General features: G+C 39.7%; 1 long non-coding RNA gene across 1 annotated transcript in view; it reads right to left on the reverse strand.

The window, feature by feature from the left end:
- The window catches only part of LOC102995402 (uncharacterized), a 216,756-nt gene that overhangs the window by 40,871 nt on the left and 162,802 nt on the right, over positions 1-13,083 (reverse strand). The window lies entirely within an intron of this gene.

Consider the following 13,083-nt stretch of genomic DNA (forward strand, 5'->3'; position numbering starts at 1 on the left):
GCTTGATGGCTTAACTGTACCACACTGTGTTCCTTGTCAAATTGCCACCATGTTCTACCTTGACAGAAGAACAATCTGACCCAATAACTTTTCCACTGACATTTTTCCCAAGGAGAAGTTTCCATATGTCATAGTCTCTTCACCCTTCTCTATTTTGGTCAATTCCAATCCAGAGAAACTCTTTATCTTGAGGACTTCCATATGCTCTTTATCCTCATGTGCTCTCTCCACCTTAGGAAAATACAGTTAATCCCTGTCATCATTTTTTCCTTCCCTTTTCTTCTTGTATTGTCTTCTCCTTTCCTCTTTTGCTTCATTATGACTATCAACTCAGAAATAGCCCCAGTTATGATTGATAGGCATTAGAGAAGTCCTAATGATATTCCTCTATCAAGAAAAAGGAGAAATACAATCTTTAAACTGAACTGTATATGATAAGGACTAGTGTAGTGAAATTCCCAGAAGTTCTCTTTAAAAAACTCTACCCACCTCTACATAAACCCATCTTCCTCAAGAAGCAGTATTAATGATAATCTGTTGCTCATTAATAATGTTCTGTAACAACATTGTTTTGTCATTTCTCACTACAATTTAGCAACATTATGCATTCTTCATACAGCCTCCTTGGCTTGAAACGACCTCAGTTTTGAAAAAACCTCTATCTTTTAAGCCCTTGGAGAATAAATTGTTCCTTTCCCTGTACCCTTATATCAAAAAAGTTCATTGCTATTCAACACCTATTTTATTTAGTCTTGCATAATTTGTATTTGTCCCTCCTTCTAGAGCCTCCAAAGGCCCTTGAGAGACTGAACTCTGTTAATACTTAGAAACCTCCCTGCCAGGAGCACATCTGTCCGGCACATGGTAAATGCACATGAAATGTATACTGAAAATGATATGGGCTTCTGAGGGTTGAACTGTGAATCTAAAGATCGTTCATAAAGTCATCTCCCTGCAAAAACTGAATTATTTTTTAAACAATTGACTGGTTTATTTATAGCCTACTTTATAATAATTTCAGATAGCCTATAGATACTTTTATAATTTTTTTTATAATGGCATGTTTTGTCAACCAGAGTCAAGACTGAAAATCAATATCAAGATCCCAGCTACGTGGGCTATAGGACGTTACATAGCCATAAAATTTGGGCTGCAAGTTTGGCTCTGCGCTTCCCAGCAGCCAAGCACAAAGGAAAATATGTTCAATTACATGGGTCTCATTGTCTAGAAGGAGAAAACATGCCATTACTTGAGGAGAGCAAAATTTTCCTGGTACTTAGTTCTGAAACAAAAGCTCTTGTATAAGATTTCTCATAGGGGATATTGAGTAGGCAAACAATTGACTCTTAATTGGAATTTTGATGCATAATTTGTTCTTAGGACTGCTAATGAAGAGTCATGTGGCAATAGGCAGAGCCAAAGAGGTTAAAGTAGTGAAGTTAATTCATCTGCTCTTAAATAACAAAGATTATTGGAACATATCTAATAAATAAAACTCATGCAACACCTAATATAGAATCCTAGAAGTGTAAAAATTATTTTGTTGTTGTTATTGGTTTTGTTTGTCTGTCGTTAACAATGAAGACATTTATGTTTCTGCTTTGTGGAAATTCTGAACAGGGAATTAGAGATTATTGACTCAATATTTCTGAGGTTTAGCATGAGGCTTAACAAGTAAAACACTGAAAAAGCATATTGAACAATTTACATTTAATAATTACTCCATGGAGACTGTTAAAACAGAAATAAATTTAAATAATTTCTCCTCAAAAAATCAAATATGAAAAATTCAAGATTTTCAATATCAAGGATTTTATTACATTTTCTTTTCCCCCATACATCAAGGTAGCAATTCTAGAAAATCAAGATTCTATGTAGCAAATTAGCACACAACTAAAGAAGGCAGAGGCCAAAAAGAAGGGGAGAAAGAGGGATTTAAAAAGGTTAATCAACCTCTATGGAAACTTCCAAGGAAGCTATTTGGGTCTTACTGTCAGAAGTAGATCAGTTCTTGGATATTAACTAAATCCCCAGTTAATATACAGTCTGCCTATCCAAGCCAAGCTCAATTGTGCTTTAAATTTCATTTTAAACATTTAAAAAAGAAAAAAAAAAGTAAATAAGCTATATAGCCAGGACATTTAACCATAGCACAACTTTCTAAATGTATTATTCTTGCAGTTTGCCAACTTTTACAAATCCTTGCATGTTTATTCTTAAGTATAAGATGCCATCATTCCCTCTAAAGTTATTCAACATGAAAACTGATAGCATTGTTAATTCTATTTTCTGCCAATTATCTCCAAAATATTCTCTTGAACCCAAGGAAAAAAAATTCAGACTTATTTAGAGTGCTGTGGAGCATAAGAATGTGAAATGTGAAGTGCTTACCCCCGAAATAGTTTCCTAGTAAAAATAACCAAACTTTTGAGTCACTCCCCATTATTGAGTTTTATAGAGTTCTATGATCAGGAAAAACAGTGGCAATGAGAAGGCAAATAAACTGCTAAGCAAAATATATCAAAAATATATTGAAATGTGAACAGAATTTGAAATTGAGCTGCACTGGTGCTTCTTGCAAGGTCACTGTACAGTAAAACTATAATTCTTCTTTTAGTAATTAAGCTGATCCAAGAGTACTCATGGCTAGGAGCTCTAACCCAGTGAGGAAACATTTAGAAAGAAAAAAGAAAGATATAAATGCATACAATGCATCTTGATACACCAACTGCAATTCCAGTCAGGATACAATCCCACGAGCAAGCCACTGAACAGAATAACATGACCATTACAGATGGCCAGGGATATAACCTAATATTTATTCATGGAATATTCTTGTGAAAGGTGGCATTGAAGAAACAATCTGGGGCTTCCCTGGTGGCGCAGTGGTTGAGAGTCTGCCTGCCGATGCAGGGAACACGGGTTCTTGCCCCACTCCGGGAAGATCCCACATGCCGCGGAGCGGCTGGGCCCGTGAGCCATGGCCGCTGAGCCTGCGCGTCCACAGCCTGCGCGTCCGGAGCCTGTGCTCCGCAACGGGAGAGGCCACAACAGTGAGAGGCCCGTGTACCGCAAAAAAAAAAAAAATTGAAACAATCTGGAAGCTAAATGCAACTAAAGAAAAATAACTAAATAATTTAGTTTAGGGTTAAACTAAACTAAGTTTCCCCTGTCAACTTTCTATTTCCACTTATTCTACCTAATGATGAGGCATCACAGATATAGAGAACAAACTAGTGGTTACCAGTGGGAAACAGAAGGGGGGAGGGGCAAAATAGGGGTGCGGGATTAAGAGGTACAAACTACTATGTATAAAATAGATAAGCAGGCAAGGACATATTGTAGAGCACAGGGAAATACAGCCATTGTTTTGTAATAACTTTAAATGGAGTCTAATCTATAAAAATACTGAATCACTATATTGTACACATGAAACTAATATAATATTAGTTCACTTACAATCAACTATACTTCAATATAAATAAATAAATAAATAACAATGATGTATCAACCGTCCAAAGAAACTATGTATTTTGAACTCCAAAATGCTAATCTTTCATTAATCATTATGTATTATTTATGAGGCTAAAGATATTAGAATAAATTCATTTTTCAAATATATTCCAAATAGCATAAAAATTCTTTTGAAGTTAGGATCAAACTGTTTTTCTAGAGCAATCAGACTTTTGCCAAGCAACTTGGATTTTCTGCACGTGTAGACAGAGGCAGAGTCACCAAGAGGTGTTTGCCACCCTGAAACCTCTGTCTAAGGGCAGAGTAGCATGGGCGCATTTCTGGTTTGATTTGGACATCATCCAACCCTGGATGAGATTATAGTTTTGAGAAGGTGCCATGTCATCAGCAGATCCATGTTCAAAAATCTCCCACCACTGCTTCACTTGGAAGACACACAGTTCAATGCTAAATGAAACTTTCCAAAGCCACTGGATATTTGCAATTCTTTGTCTGGGAACCCGAACTTGAAGTAGACCACGAGTAGGGATTTCCCAGCTGTAGTGTATAGACATTAATGAGGCACCTAGTTGGTATGATCAAACTTAATTCTTTGTGCACAGCATGCGCCCATGTGTACATGTGCACCCCCAAGTTTAGAAAAGAGAGTTGCAAGTCAGTGTCTTCAATGCCTTAAAATGTTCAAGGGAAGATATTGAGAGACTGAGGCAAGATAGGGCAAAACCTGAAGCCAGGTTGGAGCCCTGTGTTTGCTCAGTCAGATACCACAAATGTTGTAAAGGAAATGAGAAGGGTGTGCATAAAAAAACTGCTGGTTGAGAAAGATATGAGTGAGGCTGCGCAGTAAGCTGATAGTGGTGTTACTGGGAAAGATATAAGGCAATTCTTCTGAGGCAAGAAAAGAGGAAAAAGAGACAAAAGAGTGGGGAAATACATGGTACTCTAGATTGGTCCTTCTTAAATTTAGGGTACATCAAAATCACTTGAGGGGCTTGATAAAATACAGATTTCTGGTCCCCATATCCAAACAAACTGATTCAGTAGGTCTGAGATGGCACCCAGGTTATTTGCATTTCTAGCAAGATCCCAAGGCACGCTGATTCTGCTGGTCCAGGGACCACTCTTTTTAAGTGGTAAGGCTGTAGATGCTGACAGATCAGAGTCTGAACCCCTGCCCTGCCATTTCCTAATTGCGCACCTTTGGGAAAATTACCCAGACTCTCTGAATCTTGGTTGCCTCATCCTTAAAATAAAGATGATGATATATACTCCATAAGAGTATTGTGAAATATGAAACAACATATTTAAAGCACCTGGGACATAGGAGAAACTTTACAAATACTTCCGTCATTATCCCTTCTGAGGGCAGAGGAAGGGGAAATGGAATCATGACCCAGGAGGGGCTCCAGGAAAAAAAGACAGGGGGCTATGTGTCCAGAACCTAGAGCAGTGTTCCTCAATCCTGGGTGGGCATCAGAATCCACCGGGGTGTCGTTTAGAAGTGGAGATTTTGGGGCTTCATCCTTGAGAAAAAAGACTGAGCGTTGTCGGCAGAACTGGCGTGGAGACTGGGGGATTCTGAGGCCAGCCAGAGTTGAACGCAGGGACATATAGAAATGTGAGTCTGAGATTTCCAAGGCAGAGTCCTGGACAGCAGAGACCAAGCAGGTGACACAGGGAACTGGGAAGACAAAGTTGTAAATTTGAGGGCAGTAATGAGTTAGTAGAAACCAGAGAAAGCAACTTGCAGAGAAGAAAGGGGAGTGGTAAACGGATCAGTATAAGTATGTGCTTAGGTTACCAGAATTTGACTTGAACTTTAAAAAAGACAAATGAACAGATGATAAATAATGTCTAAATATATGTGTGGTTAAAATCCCTCACTCTGGAGAAAGGTTCAGCTCTGTAATCAAATGGATTATGTTGATTTTTCAAAGTGAACATGGTAGAGCAAAGTATAAAGGAACAGGGAAAATTCCAGAAGCCCTGGATCCTCAAACAGGAGTCCCCAGTTCGTTCTACTCTCCTCAGATCAATTTCATTGGTGGAAAGTGGAAAATCGTCCACCAACCAACAGGAACTATGAGGTTAGTTTTCTATTCTGGGATGCCTCACTCATTCCATTCCTTCCTTAGGCCCTCAGGCACCACTAAAGTGTTTCTCAGAATGCTAGGCTTAGAGAAAGACTGTGGGTGATGTGGTTTCAATGATAAATATGAAAAATGACATGTATTATAACTCATCATTGACTATGCCCAAGGCACGGTAGTATATTTAATACTTCAAGAAAGTTCCCTCATTGGACATCCTTATTTCAATAAATTGATTAGTAGCATCCCTCCTGTCAGTAACTCCAGGGAACACACGGTAGGAAACACTGCCCTGTGGCAAAGTCTGTACTTGCCACACCCTCTGCTTGCCCCACTGCCAAGATCTGGAACTGAAAGCTGCACTGTCTAAATGCAAAGTTGTTCAGACTCCAAAACACTTCCTGTTTGAAAGAAAACTTTTGGCTTTCAGATTCACTGCTGCGAAGGAGGGATAAGAGCATCGCTTGTTTGTCCGTTGCCTTTTGTCATTGGAGAGATTAATAAGCAGATATACATTTAATAACATGAACACACCTGCATGGGATTCTCCACCCCCTGTAGAAAGATACACACACACATAACACACACGCACATTCACAATGGGAGCATGGTAGAGAGAAATTATTAGCGTTAAAGAAAAAATGACATAGTCAAAGTCCTTGAGAAAGAAAACAAAACTGCAAGAAGTGAAGATGAAAACACAGCATGCTGGCTGGGTGTAGGCCCATAATGCAGTTGGCTTGTTTTCCAGCAAGCTAATACTCCTCTCCCTTGAAACCCCAGCTTGTAAATATATTTGTAGCTACTCAGACATAATATGCCAGATACTGAAAAAATCCACTTAGTCATTGTTCCTGGTGAACCAGTTTTGCAAGAGTTAACCTAATCTCTTGCATAAAGCTGAAAAGAGTTGGTCAAAAGCTTTAGCAAGAGTCATGTTCCTTGCCTAAAGGTTAGCTGATCTCAATCAGGCTGCAACAGAAGCTAAGCTATTATTTACTTACAGAGTGAACTGTTTTTATCTGACTGGAAATGGAGGCATTATGGGGTGTTCTGGCCAGAACCTGTGTTAATTGATGCTTCTCCCTGTTATGCAATCAGAGTGAGTACCCCGAGAACTGGCTTCTTGTTCCTCTGTTTCACCCACCCTTGGAGCCCGAGAACAACAGTCTGCTAAATTGGGCATTTCTAAATCAGCTGTGCCAGCTAGTCTTGTCAACTATCAGAGTGATTAAAGAATTTTAAAGCAATTAATCTAAATGTTGCTCCCCTAGGTGGTGAGCCGCCTGAGGGCAGGAGCAATAGCAGCTCCAGAATTTCTAAGAGGAGGAGAAAGGGGCAGAGATGATACTAGAAAAGGAGCAGTTGGAGACTGTACCCAGGGGCCTTGACCTGAAACAATGGTTGCACAGTAAGCACATTATTTAACCTTAGATTATAATTTTGATAAGTTGCCCATATAACAGTGGAGAGTGTTCCAGGAAATAGAAGTTGGGGATGCAGGAAGGGGCTAGGCAAAGCCCATCAAATCATCCCTTGGTGCTGGGGAGGAAATAGAACTGATTCACTCTGACACCCCAGCTCTTAGCATGGTAATTGGCAAAAGCACAAGTTTGGTACACATTTGTTGATGCAAAGGGGCACTGATCATTTGAAGGACAGGAGGAAGGAATGATCAGAGAAGATAGAGGAGGGAAGGGAAAGAACAGAAGGAAGAGGGTCTAGAGAGAGAGGTCATAAAGGAAAGAGAAAGGGAAGGGAGAGGAGGAGCAAGAGGAGAAAAGGGAATGAGAAGAGAGAAAGGAAAGAAAAGACCATGACACATTTGGCACACAAGCTGAGATTATCCAAGATATCTATGGGCCTCCTCAGAATTCAAGTGTATTTTTCCCCTCTCGGCCAACTATATTATAGTTGTCAGAGCTTACCATGATCACAGTTCTTGCTCTATGAAGTTGGATTTTTTCATCTGAGCTGCTTTCTAGAAGTAATTTCATACAGTTTACTTTGACGTCTTAATGGAGATTCTGCCACAGGGCTCCTGCCCAAGTGGTGCCATCTCTTTAGGCACAAAGGAAGCCTGCTTTCCACTGACTTTACCACCGAAAACATTCTCCTGGGTATCTTCCCTAACAAGTTCTTCCTATACTTCTGAACACTTGTTCGGCTGTTGGGAAGATACATGTGAGCCCAGTTTTAATCACCCCAGCCCTCTTACCTGACTCAGAGATACCAATCAGAAACTAATGCTTGACAGCTCTGTCATTTCCAGTCCAGAGAAGAAAAATGTCATAAGTCCTGGATTGTGAAGTAACAAGATGAGCAATATAGAACAGCAGAGAGAGAGAGAGAGACCAGAGCAAGGATCCACAGCCACCCTGAAGGCTGTGACCCCATACCCTTCTGGTATAAGTCTCCTTTGTTTCAGTTAGTGTTGCCTTCTGGGCAAAGTGGGCCAATAAAAGGCAAACCATCTGTGTATGTACTTCTCTCAGATGTCCACAAAATCCCCATAGTTGTTACCTTCTGGGAAGCTCAGAATATTGTCATTGTTCCCAATTCTTGTTCCAGACATTTGCAAATTTAAGAACATGGTATTCAGTTTTTAAACCTCATCTACTACTGTGGAATAATAATACAAATGAGACAATACATGTAGACCCACCGTACAAATGTAGTATTATTTATCTCCTTTTAAGCAGAGTGATGGAGGTAAAAGGGAGGTCAGGGTGGGGCCTGGGAGGGAAAGCCTGGCCAAAAGAAGTATAAGAGCCTCATGACAGTTGGCAGCTGAGTCCCCACACCCAACTCTAGCCACTAAAATCATCCCACAAGTACATGGGGGCATGGTGCTAGGCCTGGGAAATCAAACAGACAGCACTGGCCCTGCCTTTCTAGGAGTCTAAGCTTGATGATGGAGACAGGTAAGTGAACAGTTACAATGAGTAAGTAACTCCAACAGTGGGAGCGAATACATTGTGATGGTTAATTTTTTTTTTTTTTTTTTTTTTTTTTTTGTGGTATGCGGGCCTCCCTCTGCTGCGGCCTCTCCCGTTGCGGAGCACAGGCTCCGGACGCGCAGGCCCAGCGGCCATGGCTCACGGGCCCAGCCGCTCCGCGGCATGTGGGATCCTCCCAGACCGGGGCGCGAACCCAGTTCCCCTGCATCGGCAGGCGGACGCGCAGCCACTGCGCCACCAGGGAAGCCCAGTGATGGTTAATTTTATATGTCAACTTGACTGGACTAAGAGATGCCAAGACAGCTGGTAAAGCATTATTTCTGGGTGTTCTGTAAGGGTTTTTCCAGACCAGATTAGCATTTCAATCAGTAGACTGAGTAAAGGACTGCCTTTACTAATACAGGTGGGCATCATCCAACCTGTTGACAGCCTCAGTAGAACAAAAAAATGGAAGAAGGGTGAAATTGCTCTCTTTGCTTGAACTGCGTCATCCGTCTTCTGCCCTCACACACTGGCTCCCCTGGTTCTCAGGCCTTCAGACTCTGACTGAATTACACCACTGGCTTTCCTGATTCTTCACCTTGCAAAGAGCAGATTAGGACTTCTTGGCCTCCTTAATTGTGTGAGGCAATATAATAACTCTCTTCTTATATATATTTCTACATGCCCTATTGTTTCTGTTTCTCTGGAAAACCCTAACACACAGGGAGATGTGAGAGCACTTGGGGACTCCAGAAAGAGTGCGCAGAGAATACTTCTTGGAGGAGTTGACTTATAAAGTTTCACCTTTGGCATGCATCATACTTCTTATAACCCCTATTGCAGAGCAAGGACAGGTGTAGAAAGTGACAAGGAAATAACCACTATCCACCTTAAATTAACTTGGCACCCTATATCGGTCTGGGCTTCCTGTGGTTAGCAGGTGGCCTTTTACAACCTCCCTGTGGATGGATAAGGTCTCCAGTCGAGTTTCAAAACTGATTCCATATTATTGGAGAAAAGAGTGATATGAAATGCGTTTTGTAAAAGGAAACATTCTTTGAAATTGGATCATCAACTCAATCTGGCTTGACTGGGACTGTGGCAAAGGAAAATTTTCAGCTGGAGAAGTGTACAGCCTCTGTAAAGGGAGCAGTCTCTGCAGCATGCTCACATCTTTGTTTTGCATCCCTGGTATCATTATAGCAGTTCTTGAATCATGGGGTCAGTCAGGATGGCCACCCACGCTGGAGCACCCAGTGGTTTGGACACCCCATTAAACAAAGGTCACTCAGCACACTCCCCTATCTATGTTCCTTAACCATCTGTACTGGAGGAGATTCTGCTCACAGATCTTCCTGTTTTCTTTTACTAGTCCCAATCCTGTCGTCTCAAAAATGCTTTGTTTCCAAGGAACACCCATGTGGAGCACAGAGCATGGTTACAGCCTGATCAAAACAGAAAAAAAAAAGACAGAAAAAGGGAGACATTCTGAAAAGTAAACATTTGACATAAATACCACCAAAATGTTGCAGAAACAGAAATCTTAATTAAAGAGTATGGAATGAGTGAGATTATTTTTCTGAGAGTGATTTAGGATCATTATAAACCATACAAGGGAGAACAAGACCTGCCACTTTGAGAAACTATTACCTGCTTCCTTAATGGCTTAAAGTGAGTATATTCTCTTCTAAGGCCCACATGCAGGACTGAATCACTGTGGTGGGTAGGAAATGCTAGCACAGCATGCCAGTGTCATCATGTTCTCTGAGACCATTCATGAGTGGTGGATTTTGAGGCTGCACATTCATTCTACCTTCTCTTATTCTAAAGCTCCTATTTACAGAAGGACACACTGCTCATCTGCCTACATCACCATTCTTTACTCTGAATTAGCCTTCATTTTCTTCAATTTATAGTTAAACATATATGAAATTTAAAATTCTGGGTGTATGGGGTGAAGATGGAAAGGATGTCCCTAAAGTGAAATATCTGAGGGAAAGAACAGTTGGATGGGCTGTGACTAGACACATATAAAGTGGGCGAAGTATATGAATAGAAAATTCATCAGAGAGAAATTTCAAATGGCTAATAAACACGTGGGGAGAAAATGTTCAACCTTAATAGTTATTATGGGAAATGTCTATTTAAATGATGTCTATTTAAATGATGATGAGATACTGTATTAGTCTGGGTTCTCTAGAGAAACAGAACCGATAGGAGATGATAGATAGACAGACAGACAGACAGATATAGACATATTATAAAGAATTGGCTCATGTAATTATGGAGGCCAAAAAGTCCCAAGCTCTACAGTCAGCAATCTGGAGGCCCAGGAGAACTGATGGTATGGTTTCAGTCTACGTCAGAGGCCCAAGAACCAGGAGAGTCAATGGTATAAGTTCTAGTCCAGGTCCTACTGTGAAGGCAAGAGAGGATCCTGGTACCCACTCAAATATAGGCAGGAAGAGAGAAGTCTCCCTTATTCTTCTTTTTTGTTCTATTCAAGCTTTCAATGAATTGGATGAGACCCATCCCCACTGGGGGAGGCAATTTACTCACTTTACCAATTCAAATGTTAATCTCATCCAGAAACACCTTCACAGACACAGGTAATATTTAAACAAATATCTGGGCACCCTAGAGCCCAGTCAAGTTGACACATAAAATTAACCACCACAGAATACCTTTTTGTAATCAACCTGATAGACAAAAATTTTAAGTCTAAAAACAACAAGCACTGGCAAGGAATGAAAGGAATCAAGAAAGTGCACAAAGGGCTGGTGGGAATGTAAGCTGGTATCGCCCCTTTGGAAAGCCATCTGTCAATCTTTAGTAAAGCTGAGTATGGGCACCTCCCATAGTCAGACTTCTGTGAAAGTCTTTCATATTTATACAAGGAGAGATGTCCAAGGATACACTTTACAGCACTGATGATAATATGGTGTTATTCTCACTATATTATCAGAAAATTGGAATTCTGTATCATAGACTAGATTTTAAAAAGTAAAATTAATCTACACGAAGCTACATGCTAAACCTCAAAAACATAATGTTTCATTTAAAGAAAGCAAATTGAAAAAGGATACATACAGTATGCTACCATAAGTATAAACATTTAATGTAAATTATAATAAGAGAGAAAGAAAGAGGGGGTGGAGGGAGGGAGGAAGGGAGAAGTGATAGCAATTGGGTGGTTTGGCTATATCTGAAATTCTACTTACAGAAAAGGTTTGGAAATGTGTTGATTTCTCTTAAATCTAAGTGTGGGGTATACAGACATTATTTTGTTTCATTTACTTTTCTGTATATTTGAAATATTTCAAATTAAAAATGGAAGAAATGAATTAAAAGGCAGTATGATAGTAAGAGTCCACAAAATATAATGCATGATCAAATAAAAGAATATATGCTAAAAAAAAATCCAGAAGACTGTAGACCAAACTGTCATTGTTAGTCTTCTGTGAGAGGTTACTTCAGCGGTTTTATTCTGTACTTTCTACATTTTTCGTTTTGTTTGAACTTTAGCCATGATCATGGATTACCTTTGTAATGAAAACAACCAGCCAAAATGTTGAGAAGGGGTAGAGCAGGTAAAAACAAATATAAAGAAACTTACATTTAGGTCTCAAAAAAACACCCTTTGAGGGAAAAACCTACAACCAAGATTCCTCTACCCTGCAAGGATCTCATTAAGATTCGACAGAGAAATTAAAACCTATACAGACAAGGAAAAGTTAAGAGAATTCAGCACCACAAAACCAGCTTTACAACAAATGCTAAAGGAACTTCTCTCAGCAGGAAACTCAAGAAGAGGGAAAGACCTACAATAACAAACCCAAAACAATTAAGAAAATGGTAATAGGAACATACATATCAATAATTACCTTAAATGTAAATGGATTAAATGCTCCAAACAAAAGACACAGACTGGCTGAATGGATACAAAAACAAGACCCGTATATATGCTATCTACAAGAGACCTACTTCAGACCTAGGGACACATAGGTGTGTAAAAAATACAAACACATGGAGGCTAATACACTACTAAATAACCAAGAGATCATTGAAGAAATCAAACAGGAAATCAAAAAATACCTAGAAACAAATGACAATGAAAACACGACGACCAAAAGTCTATGGCATGCAACAAAAGTGGTTCTGAGAGGGAAGTTTATAGCAATACAACCCTACCTCAAGAAACAAGAAACATCTCAAATAAACAACCTAACCTTACACCTAAAGCAATTAGAGAAAGAAGAACAAAAAAGCCCAAAGTTAGCAGAAGGAAAGATATCATAAAGATCAGATCAGATATAAATGAAAAAGAAAAGAAGCAAACAATAGCAAAGCTCAATAAAACTAAAAGCTGGTTCTTTGAGAAGATAAACAAAATTGATAAACCATTAGCCAGACTTGTCAAGTAAAAAAGGGAGAAGACTCAAATCAATGCAATTACAAATGAAGAAGGAGAGGTAACAACCAACACTGCAGAAATACAAATGATCATGAGAGATCACTACAAGCAACTATATGCCAATAAAATGGACAACCTGGAAGAAATGGACAAATTCTTAGAA

Source organism: Physeter macrocephalus, chromosome 9 (genome assembly GCF_002837175.3).
Source record: "Physeter macrocephalus isolate SW-GA chromosome 9, ASM283717v5, whole genome shotgun sequence".
Taxonomy (NCBI): Eukaryota; Metazoa; Chordata; class Mammalia; order Artiodactyla; family Physeteridae; genus Physeter; species Physeter macrocephalus.